This window comes from Citrus clementina, unplaced genomic scaffold, assembly GCF_000493195.1.
Source record: "Citrus clementina cultivar Clemenules unplaced genomic scaffold, Citrus_clementina_v1.0 scaffold_3, whole genome shotgun sequence".
NCBI lineage: Eukaryota > Viridiplantae > Streptophyta > Magnoliopsida > Sapindales > Rutaceae > Citrus > Citrus x clementina.
Genome location: NW_006262339.1, coordinates 14915678 through 14938686, shown reverse-complemented (window position 1 = coordinate 14938686; position 23009 = coordinate 14915678). Strand labels below are relative to the sequence as shown.

At 36.9% G+C, this 23009-nt stretch overlaps 1 pseudogene; it reads left to right on the top strand.

Moving 5' to 3' along the window:
• The first annotated feature begins 3263 nt into the window (after positions 1 to 3263).
• On the top strand, positions 3264 to 22049 carry LOC112099600 (annotated as a pseudogene).
• Positions 22050 to 23009: the final 960 nt, after the last annotated feature.

The following is a 23009-nucleotide window of genomic DNA, read 5'->3' as shown; positions in this document are numbered from 1 at the left end:
CATCCCATCTTTTGCGTTTCTGTCCAGAGTCCCATTCTGAGTTCACCCATCCAACTCCATTGTGGAAAAACTCGTCTTTCTTCATTAAGTTACCTTTCAAACTTAATGAAGACATTAACCTGACCAAAGCTACTCATCCAGGAATGAGTCCTTCTGACTTACTCCTAGCCCAAAAAGAATGTTCACAACTGTTAGCCCAAGGTCTAATCGAGACCACAAGTTCTCAATGGGCTTGCCAAGCCTTTTATGTTGAAAAGCATTATGAAATTGTCAGAGGAAAGAAACGCTTAGTCATTGACTATCAGCCACTCAATATGTTTTTGTAAGATGACAAATTTTCTTTGTCCCGATGACAAAGCATGTTTACTTTTCTAAAAAATGCCCAGATCTTTTCCAAATTTGATTTAAAATCAGGTTTTTGGCAATTAGGCATTGAACCCTCGGAGCGTTACAAAACTGCCTTTTGTATCCCAAATGCTCATTATCAATGGACAGTCCTTCCCTACGGCCTCAAAACTGCTCCATCCATTTTCCAAAAATCCATGGTCCAAATCTTTCACCTTATCTTGTATCATGCATTAATTTACATTGATGATATCTTACTTTTTTTAGGATCCCATGATGAACATCACCAGCTGTTAACTCAATTTTATGATATTGTCCAAAGTCATGGAATCATGTTGTCTGCCAAGAAAAGCACCATTGCCACAGATAACATTGAATTCCTTGGTATGATCATAAAGGACGACCATTATCAGCCAAGAAAGCACATTGCCCAAGAATTGCTTCACTTTCTAGATCAGCAACTTTCCAAAAAGCAAATTCAACAGTTTCTCTGCATTATCAATTACATCAGGGACTTCATCCCGCATGTGGACCGCTATACTCACCACCTCTCGGCTTTATTGAAAAAGAAGCCCCCATAGTGGAATGCTGACCACACAACTGCTATCACTACCCTCAAGCAAAATTGCACAAAATCCGCCTCCCTTAAAGTTAATTACTGATGGAAAGCGCATACTGCAGACAGACGCAAGTGATGAATCATGGGGTACCATCCTCCTCGAAGAAATCAACAGCAAAGAATACTTTATCGCTTATGCTAGTGGATAATTTTCTGACACATAGAAGCATTACCATAGCGTGTTCAAAGAAATCTTAGCGGTAAAGAATGGCATCAAAAAATTTGAGTATCATCTTATTGGACATCATTTTCTCATCCAACTGGACAGTTCAGCCTTCCCCAATATTCTCAATTTCAAAGGTAAAACTGTCCTAGAAAAGATGTTACTCCGATTAAAAGATTGGTTTTCCAAATACGATTTTTCGGTTAAGCATATAAAGGGGTCCCAGAACCTCATCCCTGATATGCTATCCAGACTCTCAAAACCAGAAAACCCTCTAACCTTGATCTCCACAACATACCAATTTCCGATCATCTCCATGGCCACGTCACTTCCACTAGAAGCTCTCACCAAGAAAACTTTTCCCATTGACAAAACTTTCTCTTCTGTCTTTGCTATCCAAGAGTTTGCAAGGAAAGCTGTTTTTCGCTTCTTCATGAAAGCCTACCTTTTGGCAGACTCATTTCCATTTTCCACCTTCCACCTTCCACCCAGAAAATCTGTTCCTTACAGGTTTAACCCTCGCTCCGTCCAGCGAAATCACTGAAGATGAGTTATGGTACATCTGGTGCCTAACTATTCTTTATGCAACCAAGCTAGTCCTACCAATCACTCCCACTTTGAACAATCTCCTTAATCCAGACAAAACCACCTCTCTTACCTAGGCATTACTTGAATGGTTCTCCCCAATACCATGGTGGAGAAAGAAGCTACAACAACTGTCCGAGATTTACAATCTTGAACGTATGCTTGCCTCTGAAGCACAACTGTTTACATCAGTATTTATCATTCACAGGCCATACGTCCAACATCCAAACACAAATCTCTTTTGGACTTAAGACTAGGTATATGAATGGTTTACCGCACCTCACCCAGCTGTCATTGACAATGAAATCCAATCCAACCTGCATAACTACCTTTGTCAATTGAACCACCAAACTCCACCACACCGGGATATCTTTCACACCTCCTTAGGACCACAACATGACCTCATCATGATCCCCACTCCATTCGCCATATCCAAACCAAAGTCCACATGAATCATCATCAAAGAAGAAAAACCAGACTACACTGACTTCCTTTACCAAGACTCTCAAGACCCATGGGAAGAATTCCTTCCTCTAAGCCAACATCTCCAACAGTTTCCACAACCCACCATGTATGAACCAGGATCATCATCCCAACCCTCCAAAGCTGACAAGGCCACTCAGATGCCAAGCCCCAAGTCCCAGTCATCACCCCCCAAGCCGGGATACCAAAGAGATTGCCCTTATCCATCTTGTCGTGGTCCCCACTGTAAGCATCCAAAGCTCTCCAAAACCTTTTTCCCAAAATACAACTGTGACACTGACCCATATGAAACAGAAAGCTCATTCGAAGACGACTACATGAATCTCCGCTCTCCATAAAGTAGTTTGCCCTGTATAATTATTAAGGCTTGCTTTTACTTTAAGCTTTTACTTTTGTCAAAGTCATGCTTTAATTATTAAGGCACACTTTGTCCTTTGTAATCATTAAAGTTGTCATGATGTGTCCTTTTACTTTTGCTTTTGTAGAAGATAGGGGTCCTGTCCTATCTTCTCCGGGAATTCTCCTATATAAAGAATTCTCCCTTCGCTTGTAAAATATAGAAGTTTTTTCGAATAAAACTCGTGTGTTTCCATAAAACTATGCATTTCGAAACTCTCTTCTCTCTCTGCAAATGAAGATCTAGAGAAAGAAAAAGAATAAAGAATTAAATTTGTTCATTTTGAAACTTTAAGGAAGTATGCTCTGCACTTGCCTTCCAGTAAGGATCCTGTGCATAAGAAAACTTATGATGATTTCTTAAACGGTTTGGTACCCTGTTTTAAAGACTAAGGAAAGTCTGTTTTAGGTTATATGACCTGAAAAGAAATGCATAAACGTTTTACAATTTGGTATCAGTCTAGTGGGTATTAACTCATTGTAAACATTGGTAACTAACTATTATAAGTCTTGACTTTTTAGGGAAAACTTGCATAGGACTGACCCATGAACTATCATAAATAGGGTAAATGACACCTGCATCTTGATGGTTCTCATCACTTAAACAACCTTTTCATCTAATAGTTTAATGCTATTCTCTTGATGGTTCTCATCTTCCTCATGGAAGTCAAAATGGAGCAAAAGGTTGTTTTAAAGCCTAAGATTGATCCATTCAAGGATCATAAAGAGGGAGGCAACCAAAGCAAAGGTAAATCTGATTCCCAACACTCTAGAAATAGAGATATTAAGTGTTGTAAATGTTTGGGGACAGGTCATATTGCATCTCAATGCCCAAATAAGAGAGCAATGATCTTGAGGGATGATGGTGATGTGGAAACCGAGAGTGAATCGGATGATGATTCTATGCCACCTTTGGAGGATGCTAATGATGGTGTAGAATATTTTCTTGATGGTAAATTGATGGTTACTAGGCGTGCTCTCAACATGCAAGTAAAAGAGGATGCATAGGTACAACGTGATAACATATTTCATACTAGATGCCACATCAAATATAAGGTATGTAGTATGATAATTGAAAACTTTGAAACATCCTAGGCCATATAAGTTACAATGGTTGAATGATTGTAGGGAAGTTAAAGTAAATAAACAAGTGCTGGTTTCATTCTCTTTTGGGAGATACAAGGATGAAGTTCTATGTGATGTAGTACCCATGCATGCTGGACACATTCTTTTGGGGCGACCTTGGCGATATGATAGGCGTGTGACACGTGATGGTTACTTAAATAGATATTCTTTTGTAATGAATAAAAAGCAATCACTCTTGTACCATTAACACCTAGACAAGTGTATGAGGATCAAATGTCAATACAAAAAGAGAGTGATACAAAAAAAGAAAATGAGAGTACAAAAGAAAGAGAGATTGAGAGAAAAGTAAGTGGAAAGATAGGAAAAAATATTGTCAAGAAAAAGAGAGGCAGCAAGTGAATTTGTTTGCAAAAGAGAGCGAGGTTAAGAGGGCTTTCTTTTCAAAACAGCCTATCATTGTACTTTTGTGCAAAGAGGCTTGTTTACATACAAATGAGCTTAACTTTTCTTTGCCTAGTGCTATTGTGACTCTTTTGCAGGACTTTGATGATGTGTTTCCAAATGAAGTCCCTAATGGTTTGCCACCTATTAGGGGAATTGAGAATCAAATAGACTTGTCCCTGGAGCTACCATTCCCAATAGACCCGCATATAGAAGTAACCTCGAGGAGATAAAGGAGCTTCAAAGGCAAGTTGAAGAACTCTTGGCAAAGGGATATGTGAGGGAGAGCATAAGTCCATGTGCGGTACCAGTTTTACTAGTGCCCAAAAAGGATGGAACATGGAGGATGTGTGTTGACTGTTGTGCAATCAATAAAATCAATGTAAAGTATAGACATCCAATCCCTAGACTTGATGACATGCTTGATGAATTGCATGGTTCTTGTGTGTTTGGTAAAATTGATCTTAAAAGTGGATATCATCAAATTAGGATTAGAGAGGGAGATGAGTGGAAAACTGCCTTTAAAACAAAATATGGTTTATATGAGTGGTAAGGTTAATGAATCATGTTTTGTGTGCTTTTATTGGTAAGTTTCTGGTTGTCTATTTTGATGATATTTTGATCTATAGCAAAGGCTTAGATGAACACATTGAACATTTGCAAAATGTATTGACTGTTTTAAAGAAGGAAAAGTTGTATGCTAATTTGAAGAAGTGTTCCTTTTGTACAAATCAGATTGTTTTTCTTGATTATGTTGTAAGTACTAAAGGAATTGAGGTTGATGAAGAGAAGGTAAAGGCTATTAAAGAGTGGCGTACACCTAAAAGTGTAAGTGAGGTAAGAAGTTTTCATGGTTTGGCTAGTTTTTATAGAAGATTTGTGAAAAGATTTTAGCACCCTTGATGCACCATTAACTGAAATTGTGAAGAAATATGTGGGATTTAAGTGGGGTAGTGAACAAGATAGGGAATTTAATCTAATCAAGGAGAAATTAGTTTCTATACCATTACTTGCTTTACTTGATTTTACTAAAACTTTAGAAATTGAGTGTGATGCTTCAGGTATAGGTATTGGAGCTGTTTTGATGCAAGAAGGAATTGAGCGGAGCAGCCCTAAACTATCCTACCTATGACAAGGAGATGTATGCATTGGTGAGAGCACTGGAGGGTTATACACTATCCTACACTATCTTCTACCTAAAGAGTTTGTTATACACATTGATCATGAGTCCTTGAAGCATTTGAAAGGGCACAAGGTAAGTTACATAAGAGACATGCCAAATGGGTTGAATTTATTGAGCCATTTCCTTATGTGATCAAATACAAACAAGGTAAGGAGAATGTGGTGGCTGATGCATTATCTAGAAGGTATGCACTTATCTCTACATTAAATGCAAAGTTGTTAGGATTTGAGTACATTAAAGAATTATATGTTAATGATCTTGATTTTGCTAATGTGTTTAATGCTTGTGAGAAAGTTGCATTTGGTAAGTTCTATAGGCATGATGGGTTTTTATTTAGAGAGAATAAATTGTGTGTGCCTCATAGTTCTTTCCGTGAATTGCTTGTGCGTGAAGCCCATGGGGGACATTTAATGGGACATTTTGGCATTGCAAAAACTTTAGATGTTTTAAAAGAACACTTTTTTTGGCCACATATGAAACGTGAAGTTGAAAGAATATGTGAGAAGTGTATCACTTGTAAACATGCTAAGTCTAGAGTTTTACCCCATGGATTGTATACCCCTCTGCCCATACATAGTGAACCTTGGGTTGATATTTCTATGGACTTTTTTTTGGGTTTACCTATGTCAAAAAGGGGAAAGGACTATGTTTTTTTTGTTGTTGATGATAGGTTTTCAAAGATGGCACATTTAATTTGTTTTTCAAGGAAATAGTCAGATTGCATGGAGTACCAAGGAGCATAGTTTCAGATCTACTTTTGGAAAACTTTGTGGGGTAAGTTGGGTACTAAACTTTTATTTTCTACTACTTGTCATCTACAAACCAATGGACAAACTGAGGTTGTAAATAGAACTTTATCCACTTTGTTGTATGCCATTATTCAAAAGAACTTGAAAACTTGGGAAGAATGTTTGCCACATGTTGAATTTGCTTACAATAGAATTGTCCATTCAGTATATGGTTTTAATCCATTAACTCTTTTGGATTTATTACCTTTACCTATTGATGAGTGTACTGTTGTGCAAATTTTATTGAACTAGCAAGTGCACGAATCTATTGTAGAATAGATTAATGGTGACGAGTGTCGATCCCACGAGGAGGTGAATTTTAATTACGTGTAGAGTTAATTTTTAAATTAGGTGGTTGATTGGATTTGTAGTGGAAGTGATTTAAATTATCCTAGAATTTAAATGGGAATGGCGGAATTAAATTAAGGTGAAAACTATTATAATTGAAGCGCTTGGGTATTTGGATCTGAATTAACATGCACCATGGGCTAAATATTCCTTATTAGTGCCAATTAAATCATGAGGGGGGAATCCACACCTCATGAACCACACTCTAATTAATATTGTGCTAAGGGCTTATCGTGCCAAATAATAATAACCTTGTACTAGGGTGCCGGTGAAACCAGGGCGGTGTCTAGACAAGATTATTATTATTTGTCAACGGAAAGTCAAAACATCCACAATAATTAGAGGGGAAGAGAAAGTAAATTTACCAAATAAAGCCCATGACACATGTTGAGACTTCACCTTCAACCCAAGCTTGAAAGAAAATTAGCTACTCATAATTGAACTAGGGGCAAAATGAAAATTTATTAAAATACATAGAAAATACAAGATGGAGAAGGTATTACAGAAAATGGAACTAAAAAATGAATTTAGAGATGCCAAATTAGGGGGGAGGCCCCCTTTTTATAGATACGTTGAGTAAATCATGGTCATCGGATTAAAAAGAGTTTGGACGCTCAGGATTGTGCCACGTCATCAGTCAACAATAAGTGGTTTGACCACATGTTTGAACAGTGACACAGTTTGACCACGCGGTTTGAACTGTTAATCGACTTGAACAGTGACGCGGTTTGGTTGAAAATAATCTTGTGTATATGCATGTACCGTACGCGCAATTTTTGGTCCACTAACATGCTGCCACGTCACCGATCAACAGTGTATAAGAATTTTGTCCAATAGAATCATGACACCTCATCAGTCAATGCCACATCATTGGTCAATGCCACATCATCGTTTCGTATGTGTGAACAATAACATCGACAGTATCATATATGTGAATAATGCCATACATGTGAACAGTAATATTTTTCCTTTTATGCTCCTCCTAAGGTTTTCATTGTCCTGAGTTCAAAAGTGATGTCCGTTTTACCGTCTGATTTCTCGTTCATTGTGAAATGACCATGATGCCCCTAAAATACATAAAATGCTTAAGAAATGCGATGAAGCCATCATAAAAGTTATTGACATTTAACAAACAGATGGGTTTCTGGTGAATTTGCAGATGAGCCCAAGATGCTAATGTGATAAGTGCCTCTAGAGTTGCAAGATCTCCTAGTAGGAAAATAAAAGCATCAGCATGATTAAGCATTTCAGTTATTCTTTCTTGCATACCTGAGACGACTAACTCTTCTCCAGTCGGTGAGTCAGACAAACTGTCCAAAGATTTTAGGGCTCTTGGGATGATGCCTAACACTTGGCTTCCCCTGACAAAAGCAGCTTTTGAGACCAATTTTGATAACCCTCGGTTACCTCCTCTATACACCAAGTGTAATTTTCTACTATACTTCGACTAAGATCTATGGCTGCCTCAACGAACTCTTTATGTTTGCCATAGTTAAATCCAGAAAGCACACAAATGTTCTTGAATTGTTTGTTGGGAGTAGCTGCAATTTGTAAGTGCTTAACAAAAAGTCATATTTAAGAATCTTGGTGACAGTGGGTCACAGCTGTGTGTATGAGGTAGCATGTTAGTGTCAATTAACACATAAAGCACATGGCTCAAGAGTCAAAAAGCAAACAGTAAAAAGGAAAAAAATTATGAAATAAAATTATTAAAGACAATAACGCAAATGATAAAACAACAGTGAAATAAAATAACAGTGAAGTAAAAGGATATTTACAGGTAGTTGCGACTGTGGCTCACATCTTCCTCTGGTTTTACGTCCAGAAACGGCTTGAATGCCCTCTATGGGTCGAGGATAGGCTTCCCATCCAGTTTTCTTATAAACTGGCAAACATATCATGCATGCTCTTTCTGGAATAATGACCATAACTGGAGAATCGCTCCTTGTACATATCCACTGGGATGCGTTTCGAGAGACAAAAGGATATCATCCAATGACTCCTTATTCAAGCCATCCCTAATGAATTGAATCTTATCTTCCCTATTATCAGACACCATTCCTAAAGAACATGGTTTTTTTATTGCAACTCATTCTGGCACACTTATGACAAGCAACAGAAATTCTTCGAGCTCTTCATTTTCTTGCATAATTTCTTTTACTACAACCAGGTATGTATGCAATAAATTTTGGAGGTAACTCACCTGCCAATCACACTTTGGCCTCAATTAACCAGCGGATGTCAGCAGATATGTTATTTCTCATGAGCAATCGCATGTGTTCGGATCGAGCTTTATAGATTGTAAGGAGGGCATTCTGAGGAAGTGAAGGGAATCGATTGTGAAGCTTTGCTAAAATCTTGTTTCTATCCATACCTTTGCCTCAAAATATCAGTTATTATGGGAAATTGAAGTAACTTACTTGATTGTCACGGAGTATCGTTATCTGCCACTTCACTGGGGCAACAAACTAAAGCACACAAATAGAAAAACAAACTAAAACACACAAAGAAAATTAAAATCGTCCTCTTATTAAATTTACCTCAATCTCCAACTGGATGTTGTAGACACCTCTCTCAATGTCTCTGAGTTGGCTTTCTAAATCCTCAACATGGGATATTAACTCTGGTGGTTGCAGAGCCCAAATACAATGTATTTTACAGAATTGAATCTGCCTTTTGAGATCAGATTTTACACGTTGAAAGTGGTCTAAGAATGTCTAGGAGGAACTGTTTAGCTATGACACTCATGATTAACAATGATAAGAAAAAACTTAATGGTTAAACAAACACACTTATGCAAAAATAATTTCAATTAGCAAAAGAATAGTAAAAACAAAGAAAAAAAATCAAATCACCGAAAAGAAAGAAAAAACTCAATTCAAATCTAGTGGATCACTCAAATTTATTTCGGTGTCCTCTCCATGTGGTTGGTACTCTAGATATGGATTTAATCTTTGACCATTAACTTTAAAAGTGACACTGTTCTTTGGGTCTTTAATTTCAATTGCCCCATGTGGAAAAACAGTGTGAACAATAAAGGGGCCAGACCATCGAGAGCATAACTTACCTGGGAATAGGTGTAAGCGAGAATTGAATAAAAGCACTTTCTGACCTGGAGTGAAAGATTTTCTCATAATTTGCTTGTCATGAAAGACTTTCATTCACTGCTTGTAAATCTTAGCATTTTCTTATGCATCTTTGTGAATTTCTTCAAGTTCTACCAGTTGTAATCTTCTTTCTGAGCTAGCTTGCTGCATGTCAAAGTTGAATTTCTTGATGGCCCAGTATTCACGATGCTCGAGTTCCACAGGTAGGTGACAAACTTTTCCATACACTAGCCTGTAGGGTGACATCCCAATCAAGGACTTGAAAGTCGTTCTATATGCCCATAATGCATTATCGAGTCTTAATGACTAATAGTTTTTGTCTGGTCTCACTATCTTTTCTAATATGTGCTTTATTTCTCGATTGGAGATTTCAACTTAGCCACTAGTTTGCGGATGATATGGGGTCGCCACTTTGTGAGTGATTGAATACTTTGTCAAAAGAGCCTTGAATGGTTTGTTACAAAAGTGGACACCACCATCACTGATTATTGCTAATGGGAATCCAAAGCGTGAAACAATGTTGCTTTTCAAAAATCCTATCACCACCTTGTGATCATTGGTTCTACATGGAATTGCTTCTACCCATTTCGATACGTAGTCAACAGCAACCAATATGTATTGATGGCCAAAAGAAGGGGGAAAGGGTCCCATGAAATCGATATCCCATACATCAAAATTTTCAACCATTAAAATTGGATTTAGTGGCATCATATTCCTTCGTGTAATACTCCCCATTCGTTGACACATATCACATGAAGAACAAAAGGTGTAAGCATCTCGAAATATAGTTGGCCAATAGAAACCACATTGTAAAACTTTAGTAGCCGTTTTCTTAGCACTGAAATGGCCTCCACAAGCTTGTTAATGGCAGAATGAAAGTATATTTTGAATTTCACTTTCTGGGACACACCATCTAACAATTTGATCTGCACAATACTTGAACAAATAAGGGTCATCCCAAAAGAAATTCTTTATTTCCGCAAAAAAATTGGCTTTGTCTTGCTTGGTCCAATGCTCTGGAAGTTGACCTATAACACTTCCACACTCATCAATTGTTCATTTGGAAATGACTCATTCAATGTTAATGGTTTTGTAATTGTGTCAAAATGGAGACGAGAGAGCTGGTCAGCCACAACATTCTCTATGCCTTTCTTATCTTTAAATTCTAAGTCGAACTCCTGCAAAAGTAACACCCAATGAATTAGCCTAGCTTTTGCATCTTTCTTTGTGAAAAGATATTTAAGAGCAGCATGATCTGTGAATATAATTATTTTACAACCAATGAGATAAGATCGAAATTTCTCTAATGCAAACACTACTGCTAGCATTTCTTTTTCAGTAGTTGAATAGTTCAACTGTGCATCATTCAATGTCATACTAGTATAGTAAATAACATGGGGAATTCGATCAACTCTTTGTCCTAAAATTGCTCCTACTGCATAATCAAATGGATCACACATGAGCTCGAATGGTAAGCTCTAATTTGGGGGTTTAATGATGGGTGATCATGTTAACAATTGTTTTGGTTTTTCAAATGCCACAAGACATGAATCATCAAAGATAAAAGGAACATCCTTAGCAAGTAAATTGCATAAGGGCCTAGAAACTTTGCTAAAATCTTTAATGAAACGTCTATAAAAACCAGTACGCCTAAGGAAAAATCTTACTTCTATGACTGTTTTAGGTGGAGGAAAATTGGAAATGAGATCCACCTTGGCTTTATCAACCTCAATACCTTTGCTCGAAATGATGTGACTGAGAACAATACCTTGTTTTACCATAAAATGACACTTCTCCCAATTTAAGACTAGGTTCTTCTTGATACATCTCTGCAGAACTTATGTTAGATGATGTAAACATTGATCAAAAGAAAGCTGAATTTGTCAAGCAATTGCATGAGAGAACGCGACAACACATAGAAAAGAGAACTAAACAATATGCTACTCAAGCCAACAAAGGACGTAAGCAAGTGGTTTTTGAACCTGGAGATTTGGGTTTGGGTGCATATGAGAAAGGAAAGGTTCTCAGCACAAAGGCATTCCAAGTTGCTTCCAAGGGGAGATGGTCCATTTCAGGTGGTTGCACGGATCAATGACAATGTCTACAAATTGGATCTTCCTGGTGAGTATAATGTGAGTGCTACTTTTAATGTTTCTGATCTTTCTCCTTTCGATGTAGGTGAAGATTCGAGGACGAATCATTTTGAGGAGAGGGGGAATGATGAGAACCATCAAGAGAATACCATTAAAGCTTCAAGTGATCCTTTTTACATTCATGGAGGCCCAATTACAAGAGTTAGAGCCAAAAAGATGCAAGCTGCTTTAAATGGATTAATTGAGGAAATATGGATTGAAAATGCAATTCAAGAAGCAAGACATCATGAATTGGGCTTGAAGAAAAGTAAAAGGCATTGTGGGCATTATTCAAGCTATTGGGCAGCCAAATACATAATTTGGATTAAATGCAGAAAGGTCAAATTCGGAATAAAACTGGTATTGATTGAGCAAGAACTAATGTGCAAGCTATATACCGTTGGAAAGATAACTTAATTATCTTTCCAATGCATTTTACAGAGCTAGATTTGGAGTTCTCTAGAAGGAGTGATGACCAATTCATTACAGTTTGTTCAGACTTGAGATTTTCAACAACTGCTTTGTTTTTCAACTTCATTTGTTTGTTTTGTTTCAAGTTTGTCAATGTGTAAGGTAAGCATACCTTCAATGATGGTGGGCTAACATTTAATTTGTCAATGATAGCATTAATTATGGTAGGCTAGCATTAAGTTTATCAATGATAGCATTAATTATGGTGGGTTGGTGAAGACTTTTGAAGCATCCTTTGACAAACCTATACTAGGAGGGTTGTTCCAATGTTTCCATTTGTATTTTTAGGATCTTGTGTTCCTGTTAGCCTATTTAAACTCAGCAACCTTGCTATGTAAGAGAATTGGGAGATTAATGTTATTTGAGAACTAGTGAACTTATCAAGAATTTGCATTCTTGTGGTGTTCCAAATCTAGAATTATCACTCACCTTCTCATCTACATCTTGAGTGTGGCGTCAATATCATTCTCTATACCTCTGGTTCATGTTTTCTTAAGCATTGGGTCAAGGTTTTGTTTGTCATAAATCTGTTTAGAACTTTCTTGGGAAGCTTCAAATTAAGTGTGGATTTCAAAGTTTCATTGTGGGATTCGCATAATTGAGTCTCGACTTAAGTGCAGTAGATGCTTGTAATTGCCCATCTCGCTTCATATAGCTCAGCTTCCAAGGAATGGAACTTGAGCTTGGGCATTCATGGGTGTAACCCCTCCTCTTAAGTTACTGCTCAATCTTGATGGCTTTGTGGACCATCTCCTCAATCTCCACATAATGTTGCAACTCAACCGTATTTACAATCTCTCGATTAAGGCCATTCAAGAATCGTGCCATGGTAGCTTCTCTATCTCCACATTTGCTCTAATTATGGCAATCTCCATTTCTTTGTAATAATCCTCCATGCTTTGGCTACCTTGTGTAAAACTTTGTAATTTTTGGCACAAGTCTTAATAATAGTGGTTAGGTACAAAATGTCTTCTCATCAACGATTTCATTTCATCCCATGTCTCAACTAGACATTCCCTATTCTACCTCCTACTTATAACAAGCTGATCCTACCAAGTAATAGCATAGTCAGAAAACTCAATCACAACTAATTTTACCTTTTTTACCTCTGAATAATTATCGCAATCGAACACGAACTCTATTTTCTTCTCCCATTCAAGGTATGCTTCTGAGTCGAATTTACCTTGAAAAGACGGGATCTTCATCTTTATGCCACTTAAACCATCATCCCTATTCCTAGCTCTCCTACCTCGTCCATCTGTCCTACAGCTACCCACTGAGTCCTTCCTTTTATCATACCCATCCCTATAATAGTCATAAATCTCTCATCTAACTGGAGCTCTTTCCCTCCTACATGCTTCGGGAACGAGTTGTGGCTGCCCTGCACGCATGTTCTCTGCTTGATTTAAACACTTGCGTTTGTGCTCTAATTCAACCCTCATCATCCTTCTCATCTCTCCTATCAATGAATGAATTTGGAAATTCTGAGTAGTTGTGGATTCATCGTCTTCATTTGTGTTTCGTTCTGGGTTGTGAGACATGGTTAACATCTGCAAAAGAAAGTGAAAAGGACCTCACCTCACTCCTTTATATGTTTCACTCAAGAAAATGATTCACTCAATCCCACTTGTATTTCACTCAAATTTATTGGCTTTCACCCTCTGAGATGCTCACACTCTTTGATGAGAACCATCAAGGGAATACCATTAAAACTTCAAGTGATCCTTTGCACATTCATGGAGGCCCAATTACAAGAGCAAAAGCCAAAAAGATGCAAGCTGCTTTAAATGGATTAATTGAGAAAATATGGATTGAAAATGCAATTCAAGATGCAAGACATCATGAATTGGGCTTGAAGAGAAGACAAGGCATTGTGGGCTTTATTCAAGTTATTGGGCAGCCAAATACACAATTTGTATCAAATGTAGAAACGTCAAATTCGGAATAAAAACTGTATTGATTGAGCCAAAATTAATGTGCAAGCTACAGAGCTGGATTTGGAGTTCTCTAGAAGGAGTTATGACCAATTCATTACAGCTTGTTCAAACTTGGGATTTTCAACGACTCCTTTGTTTTTCAACTTCATTTGTTTGTTTTGTTTCAAGTTTGTCAATGTGTAAGGTAAGTTTACCATCAATAATGGTGGGCTAACATTAAGTTTGTCAATGATAGCATTAATTATAGTAGGCTAGCATTAAGTTTGTCAAAGATAGCATTAATTATGGTGGGTTGGTGAAGACTTTTGAAGCATCCTTTGACAAACCTACTTGGAGGGTTGTTCCAATGTTTCCATTTGTATTTTTAGGATCTTGGGTTTCTTTTAGCCTATTTAAATTCAGAAACCTTGTATGTAAGAATATTAGAGATTAATGTTATTTGAATTTGAAAGATTATTCTTTCTTTGGTTCTTTTGAGAACTAGTGAACTTATCAAGAATTTGCATTCTTGTGGCGTTCTAAATTTAGACTTATCACTCACCTTCTCATCTATTTCTTGAGTGTGGCATCAATATAATTCTCTATACATTTGGTTCATGTTTTCTTAAGAATTGGGTCAATGTTTTGTTTGTCATAAATCTGTTTAGAACTTTCTTGGGAAGTTGAAGCTACAAATTAAGTGTGGGTTTCAAAGTTTCATTTTGGGATTCACATCACTCTTTTTGTCTTTTTCCACTAGTAGCAATTCTCACTCGATTCTTATCAAACTAATCAAACCAATATCAAGATTTTAGTAGCAATTCATAAGACTATACCAAGGAGACTCGAATTTCAAAAGCAAGAATACAATGCATGCATGCATACAATCAGGTTTCAGTAGCACAAATTTCCAAAATATCAAGCAAAAAAACTTTAACCTATAGGGTAAAACCAATTTTGGACTCTTCTAGACACTGATAATGGAAAATGAATGTAAGTGCTACTTTTAATGTTTCTGATTTGAGTCCTTTTGATGTAGGTGATGATTTGAGGACAAATCATCTTCAAGAGGAGTGGAATGATGAGATTGAGGATAAAACTATCACAAGCAAATGGGATGAGGCATATTCAGATCCTATTTAAGTTCCCGTTGGACCCATTACAAGAGCTCGAGCAAAGAAATTCAAAGAAGTGCTTAGTGGATTCAAGTAACTTGGGCTCCATCAAATTCATTGAGGTCCGTTGAGTTCCCACACATGATAAATACATTATTCAAGCTCTTGAAGTTTCCAAATAATCACTTCCATGAAATAGGGAGTTGGCTTACACATTATGGTGGGAAAATATATTATTTTCCTTTTCTAGATACTTTCTCGTTTCTTGAGGAGGTTATTAGGGAAACAAATCAGTTATGTCTATTTTAATCGCCTAGTTTCCATTTCAATTGATGTAAGACATTTAAGTCAATTAGGATCTTGATTTGATTTAGATTCTTTCCTATTTACTTATATTAGGATTCTGAGTTGATTTAGATTCTTTCCTATTTGTTTAGATTCATATTCATATTTGATTTTTAGTTTAGGATTTATTTCCAAAAGTTCTTGTAACCAACCCTATATAATGTACTCGTATCCAATAAACAGGGATAAGTTTTGATGCAATTTGTGAGAGAGTTAATTCTCTTTGGTTCTGTACAAACTCTTTGAACTTATCAATCGGACCATCCATAGTTAAGCATTGGGTCGAGGTTTTAATCAATTCCTAGTTTAGATTCAATCTTGGGGACTAAATTAATTAGGGTCGTGTCGATTCTTGACGGGGTTCGTATCACAATTGGTATTGGACTAATGAACCAAAATATAATTTAACAAATAAAATTCAAACTAGAATAAGGCAACTACTATAATTTTCGATTAAGAAAGGTAGAGGAAGTATGGGAATTAAGGCTTGTGATTAACAAGAATTGAAAACTAAAGAAAATGATAAGCAAAACCTTATTAGAACATCGCACTGATACCAAATGATATGAACCCTGCCAAGAATTGATGCGACCCTAACCAATAGTCTCTAAGATCGAACTCTAGACCTAGAATTGTACGAAATCGCAACCCAATGCTCAGTGAAGGCATGAAGCTTGGTATATTAGGACGCCACAATTAGCTATGGATAGACTAATTGATAAATCAAGGATTTGAATGCTATGGAAATTCGATAAGTTCAAAGAGTTAGTTTAAGAACCAAAGAGAATTAACTCTTAAGCCCATTACATCAAAACAGATTTACCAATTACATTATATAGGGCTAGTTACAAGAATTTCCATCCCATAATTGCCCTTGGAATTTTCAAAAATAAATCCCAAGCTAAAATCAAATCAGAATTAATTACCTAAAGAAAACGCCTAATCTAAAGCAAATAAGGAAAGTCTCTTAAATATCAATTAAAATGGAAACTAGGCAATTAAAAGAGAAGTAGCTGATTTGTCCAGCCACTTGCCTCCTCAAGAATTGGGAAAGCATCCGAAAAGGAAAGTAGCAAACTTTTCAGCCATAACATTCAAGCTAACTTGCTGATGTAATTTAGTATTATCTGGAAACTTGAAGAGACTGAATCATACATTCACTGGTTTGCATATCATGTGTGATTCCCTCAATAGGCCTCCGCAAATTAGACCTCTTTAAATTTCTTTTCATGAGCTCTTGTGACGGGTCCAATGGGAACTTGAATAGGATCTGAATGTGCCTCATCCCACATGCTTGTGACAGCTTTGTCCTCAATCTCATTATCCCACTCCTCTTGAAGAGGATTTTTCCTCAAATCATCACCTATATCAAGAGGACTTAAATCAAGAACATTAAAAGTAGCACTCATATTGTATTCACTAGGCAAATCTAGTTTGTGTACATTGTTGTTGATTCGTTCCAAGGCTTCAAAAGGACCGTCACCCCGAGGTAAGAACTTGGATTTTCTTTGTTCCGGAGAACGTTCATTGTGCATGTGTAACCACACCCAATCACTGGGCTTATAAAGATTTAGTATTTTTCATGACCTTTTTGAATCTCTATAGTCTTTTATGTTTTGCAAGAGTTTTCAGCCAAAGAAATAAAAAGGAATCGAAAAGTTACAAATTGGTGTGAAGAATAGCCCATTGCGACTTCATGGTTTTTGATTGCTTCTTGGATGAAGCTTTGGGCACTATTTGCTTTGTTAGCTATATTCGACGTGTGAAGATTTAGGATCAGATTTGGCCCATAAAAAAATTGATTTCTGAAGGGGTGGTTAGATTTCCCAATTTGGCCTATAAAAAAATTGGATTTTAGAGCTGTTTTGATACTTGGGCCATTCTGTATGAAGGCGACAAGCTAGACGCCCTAGGGAGAGGAAAAACATGAAGAATCAATTCTAGAGGATAAAAGATTAAAAGGAAGAGAGGAGTAGGTGAATTTGCAGAGAAGACTTGGTTGCCACAACTATAATTCAATTAGTATTCCTTTCTTTCTTTTTTCTTTTGTTAGTCTTCTTTAATAGATTTGACATTAAATAATCCAGACATGTATGAATAACTTGTTTATTGGTTAGGTTGATTTCAAAACCCTGGCCATAAATTTTTTATTAATAAAGTTTAAAGATCAGAATTTCTTAATCTTTCTCTAGAAAAACTTTTGTTTCACTGATTTTGGTGTTCAAGTATTGCTATCTTGTTTGTTTAGGTGGCCAACTAGATGAATTTGATGGTGATTTGATTGCTAGTTTAGGGTTTTTGATCCAAAATTGTAAAAGAACTAAGCTTAAGTGGCATCCAACATCTCAAGCAAATTGCTCAGCATCCTCCTCCATTGAGAATTCCTACTGATGGACAGCGTATCCTCCAAACTGTTGCAGGTGATGAATTGATTGTGGGATTTTTTTCCTTTAAATGCATGTGGAATATAAAAGGAGCATGTATGTTTGTTTCTTGATTCAACCTACCTTCTTGATTCCAATGCTTTCAGCTTGTTCTGGATTGTCTCTTAGAAATAGATTAAGTAATGGCTTATTTTAATTAAGTACTAAGTAAGGAAAGATCAAGATAATTGAGATTGTAATTGTCTCTGAATTGTTGTTTTCCCAGAAAGTTCTTGGTTTTGAGACCGATCATACCAACCACAGTTCATCCTGCTTAAAAGCCAAGGAGACAATTCTAGTAATTGACTAAAACCCAATGTTTTGTGGTGAAATTCAGATATTGAGTTTTTGGTTAAGATTTATTTCCAAAAATTCTTCTAACCAACCCTATATAAAGTACTCATATTCAATAAACAGAAAAAGAAGTTTTTTGATGCAATTGGTGAGAGAGTTAATTCTCTTTGGTTCTTTACGAACTCTTTGAACTTATCGGATTTCCGTGGCGTTCAAATTCTTGACTTATCAATCAGACCATCCATAGTTGATTGTGGCATCTTTACATCCCAAGGTTCATGCTTTCAATAAGCATTGAGTCGAGGTTTCATTCCATTCCTGGATTCGATTCGATCTTAGGAACTAAATTTATTAGGGTTACGTCAGTTCTTGACGGGGTTCGTATCATTTGGTATCAGAGCTTAGGTTCGAAGGTCAGATCCATCTATCTTTGTTGTTTTTCATTCTTATTTGAATTTTTCATCTTGCTCTAGTATCTTTAAAAAAAAATCGGGAACAGTGTCTCATGAATACTTCCGCGTGAACAGAATTTTTAGGGTTTCCTTTTAAAATCAATTTTGCATCTTTGTGGTTTAATTCTCTTTAAATCCACAAGTTTTACCTATTCATTTTCCTTAAAAAAAAATCCAACCTCCTCTTAAAATTTTTCATTTTTTTTATCATTATTTGTGTCTTGGAAGTCTAAAACCAGTTTTACCCCATCGGTGAAAATTTTGCCCAAAATGAAAACTCGACTTTCATACACATTGCCTTCTTACTCTTGAAATTAAATTTTCCTTAGTTATCATCTTTGTGAATTGCTTCTGAAATCCTGATATTGGTTTGATTAGTTTGATAAGAACCGAGTGAGGATTACTAAGAGTGGAAAAAGGCAAAAGAGTGTGAGCATATTGGAGGGTAAAAGCCAATAATTTGAGTGAAACACGAGTGGAATTGAGTGAGTCATTTTTCTTGAGTGAAACATGTAAGGGAGTGAGGTGAGGTCCTTCCACATTATTTCCAACGTTCTTTTGCAGATAATAGCTATGTCTCACAACCTAGAACAAACACAAATGAAGAGGATTAATCTGCAACTACCCAGAATTTACAAATTCAAGCATTGATGGGAGAGATGAGAAGGATGATGAGGGCTGAATTAGGGCTCATCCACGAGCATTTGGATCGGGTGGAGAACACACGTGCAAGGCAGCTACAACCCGTTCCCCAAGCACATAGGAGAGAAAGAGCTCCAGTTAGAGGAGAAATTGATGGCTATTATAGGGATGAGTATGATGAAGGAGAGAACTCAGTGGGTAGCCTAAGGAGAGATGGACAAGGTAGGAGAGTTAGGAATAGAGATGATGGATTGAGTGGCATGAAGGTGAAGATTCCATCTTTTCGAGGAAAATCCAACCCAGAAGCATACCTTGAATGGGAGAAGAAAATGGAGTTCATATTTGACTGCCACAATTATTCAGAGGCAAAAAAAGTAAAATTGGTTGTGATTAAGTTTTTTTACTATGCTATTACTTGGTGGGATCAGCTTGTTATAAGCAGGAGGCGAAATAGGGAACGTCCAATTGAGACATGGGATGAAATGAAATCATTGATGAGAAAGTGTTTTGTACTAACCACTATTATCGAGACTTGTACCAAAATTACAACATCTTACATAGGGTAGTCGGAGCGTTGAGGATTATTATAAAGAAATGGAGATTGCCATGATTAGAGCAAATGTGAAGGAGGATAGAGAAGCTACCATGGCACGATTCTTAAATAGACTTAATCAGTAGATTGCAAATAAGGTTGAGTTGCAACATTATGTGGAGATTGAGGAAATATTCCACAAAGCCATCAAGATTGAACAACAACTCAAGAGAAGGGGTAACACTCGTGCAGCCCCACACTCGAGTTCTAGTCCTTGGAAGCCGAGCTATGTGAAACGAGACGAGAGGCCACAAGCATCTACTACACCTAACCTAAGATCCGAGCCCACCAAGCACAATACACAAGCGTAACTCCTACTATTAGGAATCGTGACATTAAGTGTTTTAAATGTCAAGGAAGGGGGCATATCGCAAGTGAATGTGTGAATAAAAGAGTTATGATATTGTGGGACAATGGTGAGATTGTAACTGAAGATGAGACGGAAGAGAATGAGATACCACCATTAGAGGATGTCGAAGATGAAGAGTATATAGTGTGCAAGTAAAGGAAGACGAAGCAGCGCAACGGGAAAACATTTTCCATACTAGGTGTTATGTTCAAGACAAAGTATGTAGTATGATTATTGATGGAGGAAGTTGTACTAATGTTGCTAGTACTATCATGGTAAAGAAGTTAGGGCTTCTGACACTTAAACACCCACGGCCATATAAACTACAGTTGGTAAATGACAGTGGAGAGGTGAAAGTGAACAAGCAGGTACTAGTGACTTTTCAGATTGGCAATTCGACAGACGTGTGAAATATAATGGCTTCACTAACAAATATTCATTTGTATTTAATCAATGCAACATCACTCTTGTTCCATTGATACCAAAGCAGGTTTATGGAGACTAAGTGAGCCTACAGAAAGAGAGTGGGGAAAAGAAAATGAGAGAAAAAGAGAGTGAAATTCAAAAAGAGGCCAAGGAAAATGTGAGAGAAAAACTAAAGAAAAAATGCTTTTAAAACAAAATATGGTTTGTATGAATGGTTAGTCATGCCTTTTGGTCTAATTAATGCCCCGAGCACTTTTATGAGACTTATGAATCATGTCTTGCGAGCTTTTATTGGCAAGTTTGTTGTTGTTTATTTTGATGATATCCTCATTTATAGCAAAAACATAAACGATCATGTAGTACATTTGAAATCTATTTTAGATGTGCTTAGAAAAGAAAAGTTGTTTGCTAACCTGAAGAAGTGTACTTTTTGCACCGACAAACTTGTGTTTCTAGGATTTATTGTGAGTGCACAGGGTATACAGGTTGATGAGGAAAAGGTACGTGCAATCCAAGAGTGGCCGAGTCCCACAAGTTTAACTAATGTGAGAAGCTTTCATGGGCTTGCTAGTTTTTATTGACGATTTGTGAAAGACTTTAGCACATTAGCCGCACTGCTTACTGAAGTAATAAAAAACGATGTTGGATTCAAGTGGGGAGAAGCGCAAGAGAATGCATTTTAAATAATGAAGCAAAAGCTTACTAATGCTCATTTATTGTCTTTGCCATAAAACATTTGAAATTGAATGCGATGCCTCAGGTATTGGTATTGGCACAGTGCTAATGCAGGAAGGACGACCAATTGCTTACTTTCGTGAAAAGTTGAGTGGGGCAGCCTTAAACTACCCTACTTACGATAAGGAGTTGTATGCGTGGGTTCGAGCATTAGAAATGTGGCAGCACTACCTATGGCCTAAGGAGTTCGTGATTCACACCGATCATGAGTCCTTGAAACACCTTAAAGGCCAACACAAGCTGAACAAGAGGCATGCTCGATGGGTAGAATTCATTGAGACATTTCCATATGTAATTCATTACAAGCTAGGTAAAGAAAACATTGTTGCAGATGCGCTTTCCCGCAGGTGTCTTAATTTCAACACTTAATGCTAAACTACTTAGTTTTAAACATATTAAGGAATTGTATGCTGATGATCATGATTTTAGTGTTGAATAACAAGCTTGTGAAAAGATCGTAGTCGGTAAATACTTTAGGCATGATGGCTATTTATTTCGGGAGAATAAACTGTGTGTGTCTAACTGTTCTTTGAGAGATTTGTTAGTGAGAGAATCCCATGGAGGAGGGTTAATGGTGCATTTTGGAGTTGTAAAGACTCTAGCAATTTTATAGGAACACTTCTATTGGCCACAAATGAAACGAGATGTTGAAAGACTTTGTGGTAGATGTGTCACTTGTAGGCAAGCCAAATCGAAAGTGCAACCTTATGGCTTATACACCCCTTTGTCAATACCTAGTCCACCTTGGACTGATATTTCGATGGATTTTGTACTAGGTTTACCGAGGTCTAGACAAGGGAAAGACTCAATTTTTGTGGTTGTAGATAGATTTTCAAAGATGGCACGTTTTATTCCATGTCACAAAACGGATGATGCTTCTAATGTTGCTGACCTATTCTTTAGGGAGATTGTGAGATTGCATGGTATGCCTAAGACAATTGTTTCTGATAGGGATGCTAAGTTTTTAAGTTATTTTTGGAAAACCTTATGGGCTAAGTTAGGAACTAAGTTGTTGTTTTCAACTACTTGTGCACCCTCAAACTGATGGTCAAACAGAAGTTGTGAATAGAACTTTATCTACTATATTGCGAGCTATCATTAAAAAGAACATCAAAACTTGGGAAGATTGTTTACCACTTGCTGAGTTTGCTTATAATCGTTCCGTTCATTCTACTACTAAGTATTCACCATTTGAAATTGTTTATGGTTTTAATCATTTAACCCCATTGGATTTAACTCATTACCTGTTTCTTAGCATGTTAACTTAGATGGCAAGAAAAATGCTGAAATTGTTAAACAGATACATGAGAAGGCGAAGTTCTCAACATTGAGCGGAGAACTGAGCAATATGCTAAACAAGCCAATAAAGGGCGACATAAGCTAGTCTTTTAACCCGGTGATTGAGTGTGGTTACACATGCGCAAGGAACGATTTTCGGAACGAAGGAAATCTAAGTTATTACCTCGAGGGGATGGCCTAATCCAAGTTTTGGAATGTATCAATGACAATGCATACAAACTGGATTTGCCTGGTGAGTACAATGTAAGTTCTACTTTTAATGTTTCTGATTTGA